General features: G+C 36.5%; 1 protein-coding gene across 3 annotated transcripts in view; it reads left to right on the top strand.

The window, feature by feature from the left end:
• fhit (fragile histidine triad diadenosine triphosphatase) overlaps positions 1-17,802 on the top strand; it is a 346,802-nt gene that overhangs the window by 24,386 nt on the left and 304,614 nt on the right. For 2 of the 3 annotated variants that reach the window (XM_084395270.1, XM_084395268.1), the window contains exon 2: positions 6,191-6,248. The gene's annotated coding sequence lies outside the window, so the exon portion shown is untranslated. Of the gene's footprint in view, positions 1-6,190; positions 6,249-6,526; positions 6,547-17,802 lie in introns of those variants that run through there. The other variant, XM_084395269.1, reaches the window with a different exon arrangement.

The raw sequence follows: 17,802 nt of genomic DNA, 5'->3' as shown, positions 1-17,802 counted from the left end.
CCAACCAGTGGCCTGTGAGATTGCTGTCTTGAGTAAGCTCTTACTTTTTGTGGATATTACATTTTTTTAATAATTTAAAGGGGACTAAGTTTTTATTTTATTTTTCCTTACCTTTCCTTTAGTGCGTATTAGCTTATGGCTTTTCATGCATGCTATAAACAATCTGCAAAGTTACAGTGCACAAAGTCCATGTCAAAGGAATATGATCTCCCCAACAGAAAACACCTGCCTTAAATGCCTCATTTGTAGTCCTGCCATTGTTTCAGTAACACATTTGCGTAATGCCTCAAACAAAGGTAGTTCTAAAGCCTGGAAGAGTTTATCACTATGTCTAGAAAAAGCTGTGTTTTTTTTTACTCCGAGGGCAAAGCATCATTACATGGTCTTCCAAAGGAAGATTGAAGAATCAATGGCTCAAATTTATATTTAACACTATTCCTCGGCAAGACATATTGTTGCGTTCTCACCTTTTTTTTATTTTTTTTCTCAAATGACTTCTTTCTAAACTGTGGAGAACAGAACAGGTCAGTGTGCTAACTGAGAAACGACACAGTTGACATCACATCTGAAATGTTAAGGTATAAATTATACAACTGTGAAACGTGCTTGTGAAGGTGGTTCGGGTCGATCTGCTTGTTCTTATTGACTGTGTCTTGACTTGCCAGTTACGGTAAGGGGCATTACATTTCAGACACACGCTTTAAGCGGTTGACCAATCACAATAGACTGGGCCGGCTGACCAATAAGAGTAGATTGGGCTTTTTAGAAGGCTGTTTTTTTAAAACAAACAAATTTGTATTTGAACAGTAAGGGCCAGATTTACTTACAGCTTGCGCTGGGTGTATGATAGGGTGTTCCCAGACAAAAAAAATCTCGTTACGCTATTTTATCACTAAATATTGGATTCTATCTTTTTGTATACTTGGTTTCTTTCAGGTAAGACGGGTTTTGTATTTATTTTTGAAACTGATTGTTCGTAGGCCTTATTGATCTGAGCCTCAACGATTGAGAATAAAGTTAATTTCTGTGAAAAAGAAAGCCTGTAATACTCAGAATAGTTTGTTTGTTTGTGCACTTGAATGTGTGTGTATGTGCGCAGATGCACAAGTATGCATGTTTCCACACATGTGCAGGTCCGAAGCCTTTATTTTTGCAAGCCCACATGTTCATACGTGAACATGAACATGATGAACACACTCCTGAACACTAATTGTTTCTCTGATTTTCGACTGCCCCTTTAATTTTCAATGGACAGTCATTTTTGACCAATATAAGCTCAGATCAATGAGGCCTATGATCAATCAAGTTTAAAAAATAAATACAAAACCTGTCCTAATTTAAAGAAAACAAGTTGACAAAAAGATTGAATCCAATATTCGGTGATAAAATAACAGGACAGGACTATTTTTTTGTAGGCTGGTCATTTTTGAGTGATGAAAAATGATTCCCCCCCATATTTTATGGAAAATGTACAAAATTATCCACAAATAATGCTTTTTTTCACACACATAAAAGAGGTATGCAAGCTTAGATAAATAAGGCCTACGATCGATCAATTCCCAAAAGAAATATTAAACCTATCCTAACTGAAACAAAACAAGTTGATTAAAAGATTGAATCCAATATCTGGTGATGATGTAGCATTATAATGATAGAATTTTAAGCAATTTTTTGTAGGCCGGCCATTTTTGACCACATTTACAATGTGGGGACAATTTTTTATTTTTATTTTTAAATAAAAAGTATCAGCTTATTTGGGGAAGTTGTTAAACTCTGGGTGAGTAAAGTCAGTCAATTTTAGTCCAATGCAATTATACCAAATATATGCAAAAATAACATTAACTAGCATTTTCGGGTACGGGAAAATCCTCTCCGGGTCAAAATGACCCGAACACAACATAAGGGCTGTAACCGAATTATAAATTCAAGGATGTTTCAAAATTATTTTAAGTCAAAACTTACTTGAACTCAACTTCTATCAAGTCAAGGGAAGATGCTTTCCTCACAGTGTCACATCATATATTGATGATACTTGATGCCATTTTCCTTGCATCCCCAATTAGGCATGTTTTTTTTTTTTTACTTTGTGTTTAATGTATGTACATTTTAAAGCTCTTGGTTTTGGGAACTTTTTGATGGTTGCAGTTCAGTGTCCTCAAGCTAAATCAGGGCTAAATTAAAACCTTGTCAGCAAAGGAAAGAAATCAGAGCTGGGTTGTTTTTAGTTTAGTTTCTCTGGCACAGGAGCGGAGGTTACATGCATTTATTTTTTGAAGTTTAATAGCCTGTAGGCTTGGACTCCAAGATTACAAATACTCACAGCAGAATCAATAGTCCTCTACTATAGGGTGTTTGAAATTCTTACACAATAACATGTGTTCTTTTTTAAGAAGTAACCTTCTAAGAGCTCTTCAGCTGTTAGTGAAATCTGAGCACCTTATATTTTTCAAGTTCTTTTAAAGTTCTTTGCTCTTAAAGGAATTGTTTACCTAAAAAAATCTGAGGATTTTTCTTGTGTTCACAAGACATTTTTTTGAAGAATGTCTAATCTGCTCTTTTCTTTTACAATGAAAGTGAATGGTCACCAGGGGCTGTCAAGCTTCAAAAACTGACAAATCATTATTAAAATGGACCAAATGACTTGTTTGTTACTTGTTTGTCTTCTGAAGTCATACAAGAACATTATACGATAATCTGTCATTTTTGGATGACCATTCATTTCTGGTCACCATTCACTTGCATTATACGGAAAGAGCAGAGTGAACATCATGCCTTCAGTGAAAGTTTTCTAGTCTATGACATTAGTTTTTTAGAAAGTGAAAACGGTGTCTCGTCATTTCCACTAATGTGACAGTTTTCTTTTCCCGCTTCTTCAGAGAGTGAGTTATATATTGAGATTTCCACCACTGCTGTCTCTCCTGAACCTTGTTTTCCTCTCTGCGTGTCCTCTTTCCGTCAGTTTAATCAACGCTTTTAATTACTGACACTTTCAGTCGCCTTGTTCGTTCGGTTGTCACCTTCGGGAGATCCTGCCATGGAGGAAAAAAAGGAGACCAAAAAAAGGACCGTTTCTTCCCGCGGGTGTTGGAACAGGCTTGGTAATAACCAGCCACTGCCAGTCAGTCAGCTCTGTTTGCCAGCTTACGTCTCCGCATGGACCGCTGGGTTTTCCCAACATTGTCTTGATAAATGGATTTTTGCCTTGACTCGAATGTGTCCTCTTAAGATGGGTGGGACGAGGACGCTTGGGCTTACATTCCATCAAGCCTTAGTCACATCATCAGGGTCACACGAACATGTAGCCTAGTTTCTCTCAGATTTTCTAGCATTGCTATTGTAAGAGGTCTTTATCTGTAATTATTTTCACAATGAAGTAAACAAAAAAATTATATTTCAAGATATTTTTGGCCGTTGTTGTTTATGTGAGTGGTCTGAGCTGAATTGATTTCTAAACAGCCTCATCCATCCATCCATCCATCCATCCATCCATCCATCCATCCATCCATCCATCCATCCATCCATCCATCCATCCATCCATCCATCCATCCATCCATCCATCCATCCATCCATCCATCCATCCATCCATCCATCCATCCATCCATCCATCCATCCATCCATCCATCCATCCATCCATCCATCCATCCATCCATCCATCCATCCATCCATCCATCCATCCATCCATCCATCCATCCATCCATCCATCCATCCATCCATCCATCCCTCCCTCCCTCCCTCCCTCCCAGGGGGGTTTCTAGGTCCCTGGTACTTTACTATTATACTTTATTCTTTATATTTTTAACACCTAAAACAACTGGGAAATACATGTAGCATGATGTGCAAACAGCATTTTAGAGTACGATGCAGGGTTGATGACAAAAAGGTTGTGGAGATCTTTTGGGTTATATTCAACTACAGTCATTTATTCTGCACTTTTTTCATTTATTTCTTTTATTTATTGCTTGATTGATTGATTCGGAATTTTCAGAAACTTCTAAAGATGCACATGATGATGAATATTTAAATGATCAGGCTGAAAAAGTGCCCAAGCACACAATGCCTGTTTAAAGTGTTCATTTTTAAAACATAATGAATATTACATCCAGAAATGCATAGATTTTCTGAGAACCTACAAACCTCAAAGAATGTAAGAATTATTTTCAGGTAAATTACTTGCTGAATGGGACAAGGGCCTTTAAAAAAAACTGCAGTAGATGGTAAATATCAGTTGTACTCACTTTAACCTTCAGAAATGTATGCTGCTGAGTGCTACAGCTGTCAATGTTTTGCTCCTCATTTGTTTCATAGTGTTCTCCAAGTTGCCTGTGTAATAATACAAGACTCATTATAAGGCACAAGACACGTTTTACTGCCGTCTCTCTATTTGGATTTTTTTTTTCTCTGCACAAGGTCGACATTTCTCAGTCCTGTCATGTTGCATTTGGATGGCTCTCATGTTGCTTAGAGCGGAGAAAACATTAAGGTAGTCAACTCGTAAATATTTGATTTACCCAGCGCTGGAGATGGATTCAAATTTAATTGTTTAAGAAGCGGTGTTCTGCCCACATTCAAAAATTATAACGTTTAAAAATAACCAATGTTAATGGTCTGGGATGCGTAATTCATGATGATGCTTGAATGGACAATGGGTGTAATTATTGTGCATGGAAAACAAAACAGCTTTAATTTACCAGAATAATCAGACATGCAAAGCTATGAGAAAGTAGCTGCCAAGCATAAAAAGTGTGATGTTTCAGTATTTGTTAAAGTGTAAACACTGCATGTTTACTTGAATCTCTTTTAGAGTTCTACAGTATGTAGAGGTCATAGCCTGTTTCATCTTAAACTGAATATTTTGGATCAGCCATGTACAGAATGACCGATTGGTTTCATTAATAAGCTGTCATGGAGAACTATCTTTAAAAAATGAAGGTGGTGGAGGCTAGTGGTTGAAAAAAACTGAATTGGTAACTACATGGTAGATTTGAGCCCTGCAAAGTGAACTATAAGGTGCAAGATACCAGAATGTTTTGGGGGAACTGTCCGGGTAATAATTGTTCTTTAGATCCTATAAAAACACAAGGGCTGTCTTGTTTCTGAATGAATCAAAGTTGGGTCAATCTGTTGGGTCAATAATGCAATAACTCACACAATCACTTTTTGCCACCCATTGCCTTCACCATGTAACCTTGCAGAAAGAATTACTCTAGCACTAATGTACATAACGTGGGGATTGATTGGTTCCCTCATTCTATTTTAGTTAAATTGTTCCTACAACTGGGTAATATCTTCCCTTGTTTTAGGTAAATCGTGGACATGTTGTAGTAATTTGTTCCCTCATGTTAATTGAGAGAACAAAATAGTACAATGTGGCCATGATTTACCTAAAACGATACACAATAATAATAAATTCAGTAACAAGAATAATTAATTCTTAATTCATGGCCAGAGTATTTTAAAATATTTATCTTTTTTTTTTTTTTATTTTTTTTTTTGTGTGCATACTAATGGGTCATACTAATGCACAGTTTGGAATGTGAATAACAAAGCTTAAATCGTGTGATCAAAACAAAGAAAAATTCCAAGCTTTTGGACTAATTATCTGAACTCTATGTTGCTCAACCAATCAAATTTGAGGACTGGAACTAACAAATAAACAAATGCTGTTCAAAAGTTTGTCCACTACAATGCTGTCTAGAATGAGAATATCCTGATTCCTGCCGCTAACTAGCAATAACAAGTACAATTTGTTTTCTGTTTCTTGGATGAAAGTCATGTGACAAAAAAGGCTTTTAAAAAAAGGAAAAGTTAAACCCTTCAATTTCAATAGCGTCTTAACATAGTGTGTTTAAGCTAACTGACAAATTAGTAATTAGCAATTACTGGTAGTTAGCATTTTCTAGCTGGTTAACTAATTAATAGGCCTAACTCTCTTATTCCACAGCAGGACCCATTTGACTTTAGCTGTGCATAAAATATATTTCAAACTCTCTTTTATCCAGACACATTTCAAGTAAAGCAACATAACCACCCATCTGAATCTCCCTGTTGTCTCAATTAGCATCGGCTAACCTGAAGCACGCTGGGTTTTTTTAGGTTTCTAATGATGCCTTAATAATAAACACAGTTGTCCAGGTTTACCAGTAATGACACAGTGTTGTTTCATGTCTGTGTGTGTGTGTGTTTGTTTCAGGCTCTCTTCTCTCATTAATTACATGAGCTGGCGCTGAGGGAAAGTTCACACACTGAAGGTAAGTGTATTTATTGCATCGCTTTGACAATGAAATCAGCCAGGTTCATTGATTTTTCGTCTCTCTCGCACCGTTTTTTTTTATTTTATTTGGTGGACTTGTAAACAAGTTGATTACAGATAAAACAAGTAGGAGAACTGCTAGCGCACTTTAAATGAGCCCAGCAGATGTTGCTGGTTGTTGGCAGTGGTTGTAGCGCGCTCTGCTCATTGAGACTATGCTCATGCTATGCAGAAACGTATCAGCTCTTCAGAGAGCAGCACATGTGACACCAATCCCAGAAGACTCCAGAGATGAGGTAAAATGATAATGTGCTGCTTCCTTCTGTTGTTCTTTTGGGGTATACAAACACTGGCTGCATTCCATTTTTCTGTCCTTTTTTCTGAGTATGGTAGGCTCCCTTAAATAAAAGTATGGTAAAATGGGGCTGCATGTAAAAGTAAAAGGCCCTCTTGATTTAGATTTTTCCCAAATCTCTACATGCTCAGGTTTACTGCCAGTTCTAGTTTTCTAAAACTCTCCACTATGATGCTAATATGTGGTTGCTAAAGTGTTTTGAAAACATATTAGCAAATTAGTCAAAAGACCCCATCCCAAAGTCTCTTTTATATTCTGATATGGCTTATATAGGCTAATACTATACAAAAGTTTGGAGTCGTTTAGATGTTTAATGAATTTGAAAGAGGTCTCCTATGCTCACTAAGGCTCACCAAAGCAACTTTTGTTCATATTTTATTTTGTTCCCTCATTGTTTCTCTTGTTTTAATTGAGAAAACGAATTAGTACAACGTGGACACAATTTAGCCTACCTATTTTATTTGCTTTTGATCGAATGAATGCATCCTTAGAGAATACGCACACCCGCAAATCATTGCAGAATACGCACACCCATACATTTTCAGGACTCACAACTGCATTCTCGGAAAACTTGCGCTGTGTGAACGGAATCGGACTGGGGTGCGTTTTGCAAAAATCATCATTACCCAGATACTGTATGGTCGCAAGTTCCGTTGAATTGTGTTGGTAACAAATGAACTTGCGACCATAGTTGGCTTTGGGAAATGCAGCCCTGGACAGCTAATAAAAGTGTGCCATAAAGTGGAAGAGAGCCGGTATGCGCTGCACAAACTAGTGGCTACCGCATGTAGCAGGTTTTCATGTGTGGTTTCACTTTTGGTAACATCAGAGATATGAGCTGTGTGTCATCTGAAGGTTTTACATCCAGTCACTGTTCTCCGCCTTCAGTTTTGTGTTCTACGCGCGACTCAAATGCCCCGCTCTCCACCCAGATATAAAAGCTGCTGTCGGTAAATGAGGATTTGACAGAAGAACTCACGACTCGATTGGACTGTTGTCACGGTTACAGTGGTAAGAGAATAGTGTCTAGTGACTAGGGACTGTTACTTGACTCCCGTTGCATGTTCACATAGACATTTTTTGAGACGCTGCTGTAAGTTGCTGTTGGAACGGGACATTTTGAAACTCACACCTGTAAGTAAATGCGCTTGTCAAAACTGACAGAGTGAACGTAGCCTAAAAGTATAAATTTCTTTCAAAAAAAGAAATAAAATAAAGTTCTTACCCCAAACTTTTGAACAGTATATTTTGTTGCCCGCTAAGCGAAACGCAGAGGTGTGGTCGCTTGGCACGCTACACACATTTTTGCTCCGACTCTTGCCATGTTTTAGCCTGGTTAAAACCAGACCATTCTCAGTAGTAACTGAGTTATGGTCTGGCAAAGCTTCATTAATAACTCATTTCCAAAGGGGCGTCACCAACGGACGTCGCTCAAATGCCTCTGGGCGCAATTGGATAGACCTAAAACCAATCAGAGCGATCGTCATCGTGTAAAGCCATATGCTGCGTCCCAATTCGCCTAAGTTACACTACGCCATAAAAGTATGTACTCTTTTTGTGAGGAAAAGGTATTTACTTTTGAATGTGTAGCAAAAAAGTAGGCAAGCTTTGGGACATACTACTTCGTCATCTTTATCGGACGGATCTGTCACGTAAACTGCCCTGTCAATCATCTTGTCACAGTTAAAATCCTCTATTAAATCTAATTTAATTTCCTACCGTTTCGGAGAGAAATGTAGTAGCACGTTCATCTGCCAGTGGGTCTTTCATGGAGACTGTCCTCATGTGTTTGCAATTTGAATATAATAATGCATTTAAAAGTTGGTGCGCTTCACCAACGGACGTCGCTCAAATGCCTCTGGGCGCAATTGGATAGACCTAAAACCAATCAGAGCGATCGTCATCGTGTAAAGCCCGCCCCAACGTTTCTGATTGGTGCCGCGATTTCGACGGATTAGAAATGGGCTTGAATGAGCTCTTTGCCAGACTACTTGCAGAGCAAATCTAAATTTGCCGGAAGTTGTCTGGATTTCCCAGGCTAGCCATGTTTTCCAGGCAAGGCAAATTGACACTAGTTGCTGCTAGTCAGAGCTAGTCCAGATTTTCTGCATTCAAAGCTGACATATATTTCATTGAAAATTGTGTAGTGTGTAGTAGACTGATTTTTAAATAAATTCTTAGATCTTAATTCTATCTAGCCGAAGGATATCAGTAGTGCTGGGTGGATTACTGTGGCAAGCACTGCTGGGTCGAGAGCCGTGGGAGCTGATAATGTTCATAGTTCAGGGAAAGAGGAGGCAGGGACCGGCAAACAATAAACATTTAATGACCAAATAAACAAACAACAAAACGAAAGTAAGGCGGCAGCCCCTCATGGATGACTGCCACATTTAACATAATAAAACACAACATAAATGTCCCATGCCTGTGTCCTTCACTGTCGTGACTCCTCCTTTTATCCTTCTGGAGCTCCTCCGTGGGACTTGAAGTTGATTTTGAGTATTTTACAATGTAATATAATCTAATTACAAGTATTTAATTATATATGATAATTATATGATTTATGTTTAATATTTTGAGCCTACTTTAGAAGAACTCTCAAAGTGTATGATGCTCCACTGCTGAACGCCTTCGATTATTGCTTTAGAAAGTGCCATTTTCTCAGCGTATTTTCTAAAACACGCTTAACGTGGCTTAATGTACTAAAGCATTCGGGGACAACCAAATTTCTCTCACATTTCTCTTGTCATAAACGGTATCTATCTACTTCCTGGCTCTGTGATCCAACTGGAAAGACAATTTTATGTTAAGCATACTTTGCTGACCTTTCCGTTTGTCTCTCTCGTTCTCTCACGCACCTTTAGTGAAACTACATAGACACACGATATATACCGTATTGTAAATAGTTAACAGTACTTATGTAAAAAGTTAATAGTTATGATGCACAAACAGTGTGGGATGACTTAAATACTTGAAACCCTAAAATAGTCATGGGGTTGTTCAAATCCCAACCCCTTAAGTACATACAGTACTAATAATAGTAATACTTATTAAACTCCACATTCTCTTTCTATTCAACTTGACTTTGTGGCATTTGAAATGAGGTGTTTAGTAGAGCTGTAAACGCATGTCATAACAAATCCACAAATAAAAAACTCCCACTGCTAGTGCTGTACCAGTCTGACCACCCCACTGCTTATACTTTTCTTAGTTATGACAAGTTAATTTTCTCCCAGTGGGAATACGTATCCCAGGCAACAAGAACCGCCCCTGTGCTTTTCAGTTTGTTTGAATTACTTTAATTTGCTCCTTTTCACAGTGGCCTTGGTCTTGGTATCTACATTTGATTCTAGAGACTGCAGAATCAGGGTTAAATAGAAACGCATTCACAAAAAGCAAGACTAGTGCATGAGATTGCAAAATGTGCTGACTAATTTTGAATGACTAAAATGTGTAAACCCATTAAATTAATAACAAGTATATGGCATGTTAGGACAAGCAAACAGTAGGCGCGTTTCCATTACAGATTTGCGCAAAACGTTGCAAACAAATCTATTTTTTCTAAATGTCGACAAAAAACTATTGCGAAATGACGGCGTTTCCATTAACCGATGTTATGCGACTAAAACTTCTTCTCGCGATAAGTAAATCCAAAAACCATGGCAACGGACGTTGGTAGGTTTATGTACTATATCCCGGCCACTGCACTAGCCATTATTATTAATCAAAGGAGACGTATGTGTGTTTTCCAAGCATTAATGGAAGGAACGACCCTTTTTATACTTGTGAGTGGCACATATGAGGTGTTTCTGGGTGTTTCTCCCTCATATCTGCTTCCAGGTCTTGATTGTGGCATTTATTTGAGGTTTAGAATCCATTATTCCTGTAATTCTTTTGTCTTATATGAATTTAATAAAGAACTCTGTCTTGTATTCTGTCCAAACATACCGCGTCATCTACAACAGGTGACCTGTTACCATTGCAGTTTTACGAAATATTTCTTTTTCGAATTGCTTGAAAAACCACCTCATGCGAGCGTAAAAACTTTTTTGCGATAAATGTGAGTTTTTGCGAAATTGACGTGTTTCCATTGGGCGTATTTTCAATTTTCAATTTTCAATTTCAATTTGCGCAATTTTAAGGGTAATGGAAACGCGGCTATTTTCAACTTTGTGATCTGATATCAAGTTTTGATGTTCTGTTGTTCCATCTATTAATAGCCTGCTGACTCTGGAGGTTTAGACGAAAAAATTTAACTTGGAAGACAATAAAACTGGTGAAAAAAATGATCTCTTAGACTTACAATGAAGGAGGGACCTGAGCCATTTCTAGAGAGTTTGGGCGTAATATAAACTAATCACAATATATATAAACAATTATAATTACAATATTTTAACGTGTATTTCTATGTTTAGTTTCATTGTGTTTTGGTTCTGTTTTCCCTGTTCTGGTTTGTCTGTGTTTCCCTACTTAGTTTCCTTACTTGTTAATTAGTTCTACGCACCTGTTTTTGTTCAGTTGATCTCTCCTTGTATTTAAGCCCTCAGTTTCCTTTGTTTCAGGGTCCGGTATTGTTTATTTTTAGCGTGGTTATTTCCTGCGATTCTCCTACGTGTTCCTAGTGTAATTTACTATTAAAGACTCCTTTAGTTATCCATTGTGATCGTGTGCTTACTACAGCCTACACAGCACCTGACTATATATGAAGACTTCAGATGCAAAAGCCTGTAATGGTGTGTTCACACCAAACGCAAAGGTTATATTCGCATCGTGTTACTCGCTCTAGATTACTCGCGGGATGTTTCTTGTTTTTTGCATCACTCGCGCGTATAAAAACATTGTGCGAAATGTGTCTTCACGCACATCATCAACAACAACAACATTTCTAAGTGTCATGTGAATTTTCCGCTCCTGTTGAAATTGCGGAAGACGCGATTGAGGCGAATATCGAGCGTTCGCGGCAAACGCGTCGCCCAATTCTCATCATTCGCAGCGCTCGGTGCAAATTCTCGTCTATCCGCGTCTTTGCATTGACTTTGTACGTAATCTACTCGTGCAAATAATTAAATTCGCGTTTGGTGTGAACACGCCATAAGTCCGTCTAAAGTTTTTGTTTAATTTTAACATTTTTATCAGGCTCCTATGTATATGTTTCTACCCAAGTACCGGCATTTCTGAATGGGCTGAGGCAGGGATTTAGTGAGTTTTTTAATGTGAAAGTATTTGCTGAACGTATAGCATGTGCGGAGAGCATTCACTCAATAGTATTATCTCATTTTTGACATAGGTGGCTTTTAGAGGCTTTTGCATCGGGGGTCTTAATATACATATACTTAATATACAGTGTATACTTCATACATACATACATACATACATACATACATACATACATACATATATATATATATATATATATATATATATATATAATATATATATATATATATATATATATATATATATATATACATACACATATATATATATATATATATATATATATATATATATATATATAGCTTTAACGTTAACTTACATTGAGCATTCATTTGTTACAGCATTTATTCATCTTTGTTGACGTTATTTAATAAAAATAAAACTTTTCATAGTTGATTCACTCATCTTAGGTCCATTAAATAATATTAATAGCTATCCATTTATCCATTTATCAACAGTTATCCATAAATTTCTACGCACTGATTTGCAATGGGAAAAGGGAGAAGAATGAGGGCACGTTTACACAACAATGATGTATTAAAAACAGAAAAGTTTTCCCTTTATGTTTTTCGCAGACAGACGACAACGTTGCCAAATGTTTCCCATTTTTAGTTGAAAACTGTGTTCGAAAATAAGCGGATTCAAACTCGGGTCATTCGCGTCAAAAGTAATTTTGTGTGGCTTAATCAGACAATTGGTGGGGGGAGTTAGTGTAAATAGCATCTGGCAACAAGGCGGGCTGTTTGCACTTGGTTTTTATCTAGCATTTCCTTTGCATTTAAGGTTGTCAGTAATATCAGTAATTTCACAATTTAAGTTTCACAAACCTTTTTTGGTTTGCATTTTGAAACAGACATCTCTGCAAGTAATGAGAACTTATTGATGTTGATTCAGTATCTGCTTTGTCAGGTCAAAACTGTGTTTTGATTTTTGTTTTGAAGGTCATTATTTCAGTCCATTTTAGCATGCACTGATAATTCAGTTTTGAAAAATACTGTAGCATACTATACTATACTGTACTATACAGTGCTGAATGCCACTTTGAAATACCATATGCCAAAATCAAGTGTCAAATAAAATCTACTGTCTAAAAAACAGGCTTCATGAATCTGAATTTGATTTGACCCAAAAAAACAAAAACATATATAAAAGTAAGCCTGATAACCAAATGCTCAAATGCAATTGGCCACTGTGTGGTTATAAACATCTTGAAGCGACAGGAAGCAGAGTGGTTTGTTTGACCAGAACTGACTGTAGAATGGGGTTATGCAGGGTAATGATTGATATGATATGTCATACAGAAAGGACAGACAATAAGAAATGTACCGTTTAATTTATGTCCAACATTATGTTTAATTAGTTATGTATCATTGGTTTGAACTTACTAAGAATTTTCCCCCCAACATCAATGTGCAGGCCTGTGGAAGGTTTAGGGTTAGGTGTTAGGGTTGGTGTTAGAGTATTAAAGGGATAGTTCACTCAAAAGGGAAAATTCTGTCATGAATTACTCACCCTTACGTCGTTGCAAACCCATAAGACTTTCATTCATCTTCAAAACACAAATGAAGATCTTTTTGATTAAATCTGAGAGATTTCTGTTCCTCCATTGACAGCAACTACCACTTTGATGCTTCAAAAAGTTCATAAAAATATTGTTAAACTAATCCATATGAATTTGGTTTAGTCCAAATATTCTGAAGAGACTATCATTTTATATGATGAACAGATTTAATTTAGGCTTTTAATCACATATAAACATTGATCAGCAAACATAAACAGAAGCTCAACCGCTTGACGTCCGAGAACAAACCTCTTGCTGAAGCTCAAATGTGCTGCATGACAAACGAGTGAACCTCATTGGTTCTCATGCTTCAGCTTCAGTTTGCTACAACTGATGTGTGCGTTGATGAATGTTTATTATACGTGAATAAAAGCCTAAATTCAATCTGTTCATCTTATGAAGCGATCATCCCTCTTTAGAAAATTTTGGACTAAACCGCTCAATTCATATGGATTAGTTTTATGATCTCTTTATGAACTTTTTGAAGTGTCAACGTGGTAGTTGCATAGCTGTATATGGATGGACAGAAAGCTCTCAGCTTTTCATTTTTGGGTGAACTATCCCCTTAACATTCATCTTCGTTTACCTGAGCACTGCACCTGATCGCACAACATAGACATGCAAGCGAGATCCAAACTGAACCAATCTGTCAACCCACATTAGGGTCTTCTCTTAAAGTTAAATAACATTATAAAAGTCATGAACATTTCTATAGACAATAGCCTGTTCTTTGATGGCAGCGGCCTACAATATGGTTCATGGGGTGTCAGACAAGGTACTTCCTTGAAGAAGATCATATCTCTCAATGTATTTATGTCTTATTGGAGACATTTGGACATAATTACAGGAAAACTGGAAAATCCATGAACATTTATTTGAAATATAATGCGGTTACACTTTATTTTGATGGTTCAATTTAGAAATTCTACTAACTGTAAGTAACTTTGCAACTACATGTCAGCTAACTCTCATTAGAGTATTAGTAAACTGTTAGGGTTGGGGTTAGTAGAATAAGTTGACATGTACTTGCAAAGTTACTTCTAGTCAGTAGAATGTCTGTTGGGAGCATCAAAATAATGTGTTAGCAGATATTAAGCAGACAGTCTACTAATACTCTAATGAAAGTTGGTTAATACTGTATGTAGTTGCAAAGTTACTTATAGTAAGTGGAATGTCTAAAGTGGACCATCGAAATAGTGTCACCAAAATTTCTTCAAAATGTCACATTTAATTCAATGTGTTATGTTTTTCTTTGCCATTTCTGCATGTATTAATTGGTCCATGCTGCAGTCAAATTCAGATATTCAACACCCACTTTTCACAATCCAATCAACAACTGATGCATAAAATCAAGTTTCACACTAAAATGCGTCTGAAAATGTCACAATATAGCAGCAAATTTAGTTTCATGGCATCTTTAAGATTTTTGCTTTGTGACATAATGGTTTTGAAGTCATGAAAATATCCATGACACATTCTTTCTTGAGACGTGAGATTCACCCAAATACCAAGTGTAAATGGTGATGTGTCTCAGTCGACCATGTGATTGTATCACTCAAGACGGAAGTTAAAACTAGGTGTAAATAGATTGTCCTTCAACCTGCAATTCAAATGTGCAGCAGCCTCAATCAGGTCAATTCACAAATACAAGAAGACATCAGGAGTCCCTGCTAGAACACAATATCGACTCCATTTCAGCTCCATGAAGCGAAAAAGCTTCCTGCACAAAACGGATTAAAACAGCCCTGGGCTATTTAGCAGACAATTTTACATAATGCCACATACTTTTTCTTTTATTGTTCTCTCTTTGTTGGCCGATTTCCTTCTTTAATTTCCCATCTAATGGAAAAGTTCTGGCTGATTTTAAAGGCATTTTTCTCTTTTCATGGGCCAAGCATTACGTTTTAAAACCTTGACAGTTTTATGGAAAGTAATTTAACTCCCACTTGTGATTATTTAAGAAAGATCTACACTTCTTTTATCTTTCATTATTCATCCCTGATTCTTAAAAAACGTAGGCCTGTTCATAGAAAGAGGAGTCATTATGTCAAACTGGTGCATAGCGCTAGATAGGATATTAAAATTTCACTCTTTCGTGCAAGGAGATTATTTTCCATTTTCCTCTCTCGTTTTTAACAATAAAGTTAAACTGTGGATGATGTATTTTACCTACAGTTGCGGATGTAGTCGATAGCGCACCTTAATTTCTTACAGAAAAATCGTTCTTCAGGCTTGGTAAAATACTTTTTGCCCCTTGGAATAATTTAGCAGCTCAACTACAGGGTAAATGAGGTCAAATATAGACTTAAACCCATTTGGTATTTCTGACAGGAACGCATGCTTGGAATAAACATCGCTAATGGGCAAGAAGTAATTGATCTCCGACCCATTCTGAAGATAACAGCGCGACTGTCGGTGAATAGTTCACACAATTATGAGCGAAGATGAACTGCGTGTCCCTAATTACTCTCAGGTAGATGGCCTTCTTGATCTATGAATTTTCTGTCAGCACGTACAGAGGCTTTAACTATGATAGTGATGAAAGCATCACTGGCCATTGTTTGTCTGTTTTCGCTTTCTAAAAACTTTCTACCAACGTTTCTGTGGTAAATAATTGTATTGAGAATGTGAGTCTGCTGGTTTTATCTCCTTCTTTTGTCCATACTCCAGGTGGAGACCGTGTGTGTGTGTGTTTTGAAAGGAAAACCTTGAAGCAACGAGAGCACTGGGGCCCATCAGATTAATATGTTATTGGTCCTGTAAGTACTCTTAGCTTGCACATATGAATATTCATAGGCAGGGCTTGAAATTCACTTTTTTGCTCGACATGGGCTTGACATTCACATGTTATAGCTACTCAGCATTTTTTGGCATCGATACAATGGAGAAAAACGGCCATATAGATATTTTTTTAATATGATCTCAGAATTTGGCAGCAGGTTTATTAGGCTGCTGTCACTTTAAGACCTGACACACTGATCCATTATACTGTTACACATGCGTTTTCTTTCTCAACTGTTTACATTCACTTAAAACATAACTGACTGTGTTTACGTGAATACTCATCAAGACATTATTTTGTGTGTAGTTGAATGTTTAATCACTATGAGTAGCAAAAAAAAAAAAAAAAAACTCAATTTAGAGAGGCGGCTTTATGTGCGTGCACTTTGGTTGTGAACACAAAATCTGCGGTAATGTATCTGTTCTGTGGAAAATGAGCATTAGAAGCGTTTCAGACATATGGAAGCTTGTTTCCGCCACGGAGTAAAACAACTTAAAAGATAATTGCGAGTTTATATCTCGCAATTCTTACTTTTTAAATCAGAATTGTGATATAAACTCACAATTGCAAGTTCTAAAGTCCAATTGTGAGAAAAAAAAAGACTTTTTAACAAGTAATTCTGACTTTATAACTCACAATAAAAGATAAAAGTCAGAATTGACAACACTACATTGCTTTTAGTTTATTATTTCAGATGCCTTTTTAAAAGACTACAATTTAAAAATGCATATATTATATAAAATTCATTCCACTAAAGTGGGTAGTACTAGTGACTGCGTTCATGTCACTGCTGAAATCCACTCGTATTTGGCGGGTGTTAATGTGAAAGCCATGTTTTCAGTTATCTCTTTAAATCAAATTTGTTATTCAGGTAGCTAGTTATAAAATATGTAATTATTCATTTATCTGATCATTTTTGGAAATGTGTTTAGGAATGTCAGATCAGATTTAAAGTAGTTTCATCATTAATGCACAAACTGAATGTAATTTTAGTAATTTTGTTGTTTTTGTCACTTAAAAAAGTCTATATTGTTTTTTTTTTATTCATTTTTATTTCATTTTTAGTTATTAAAGTGCATCAGGTTAAACTAAATTAAAATGACAATGTTGCCTTAGCAACAAGCTGAAATGATAAATTATACATAAAAAAAAAAAATATATATATATATACATTTCAGTTAATGTCTTTTTTTTTTTTTTACTAAATTTTTGTTTAATTTTTAGGTTGTTAACTATAATAACTGTGGTTTACACTAATGTTCACTGTATCGTGCCCCTAATAGCAGGTACTTGCATTGTGCACTGAATTACATGCAAACACATTTCCAATGTAAAATCAAACAGCTGCATTCTCGTTTGTTTCAGAGCCTCCGGAGTGGTTAATTAGGGAGGGGCCAAATATTGCTTATTATCATCTCATTTGCATACCGCATATGTAAAATAATTCAGGACGGAATCCATTAATGCTATTTGAAGCTTTCGTCTCGTAGTATTGGGAGAGAGTTGGGAATATGTGCCCACATTCTCATCAAAAGCTGCGCTGCTGTTATAAATAGTCAAGAACCTCTTGAGCTTCTTAATATATGTCCCTGGAAGAAAGAAAAAATAATAAAATAATTGTTTCAACAGGACAAAAG

This window comes from Rutilus rutilus, assembly GCF_951802725.1.
Source record: "Rutilus rutilus genome assembly, chromosome: 22".
In the NCBI taxonomy this organism is placed as follows: Eukaryota; Metazoa; Chordata; class Actinopteri; order Cypriniformes; family Leuciscidae; genus Rutilus; species Rutilus rutilus.
This window is presented reverse-complemented; position numbering and strand designations above follow the sequence as displayed.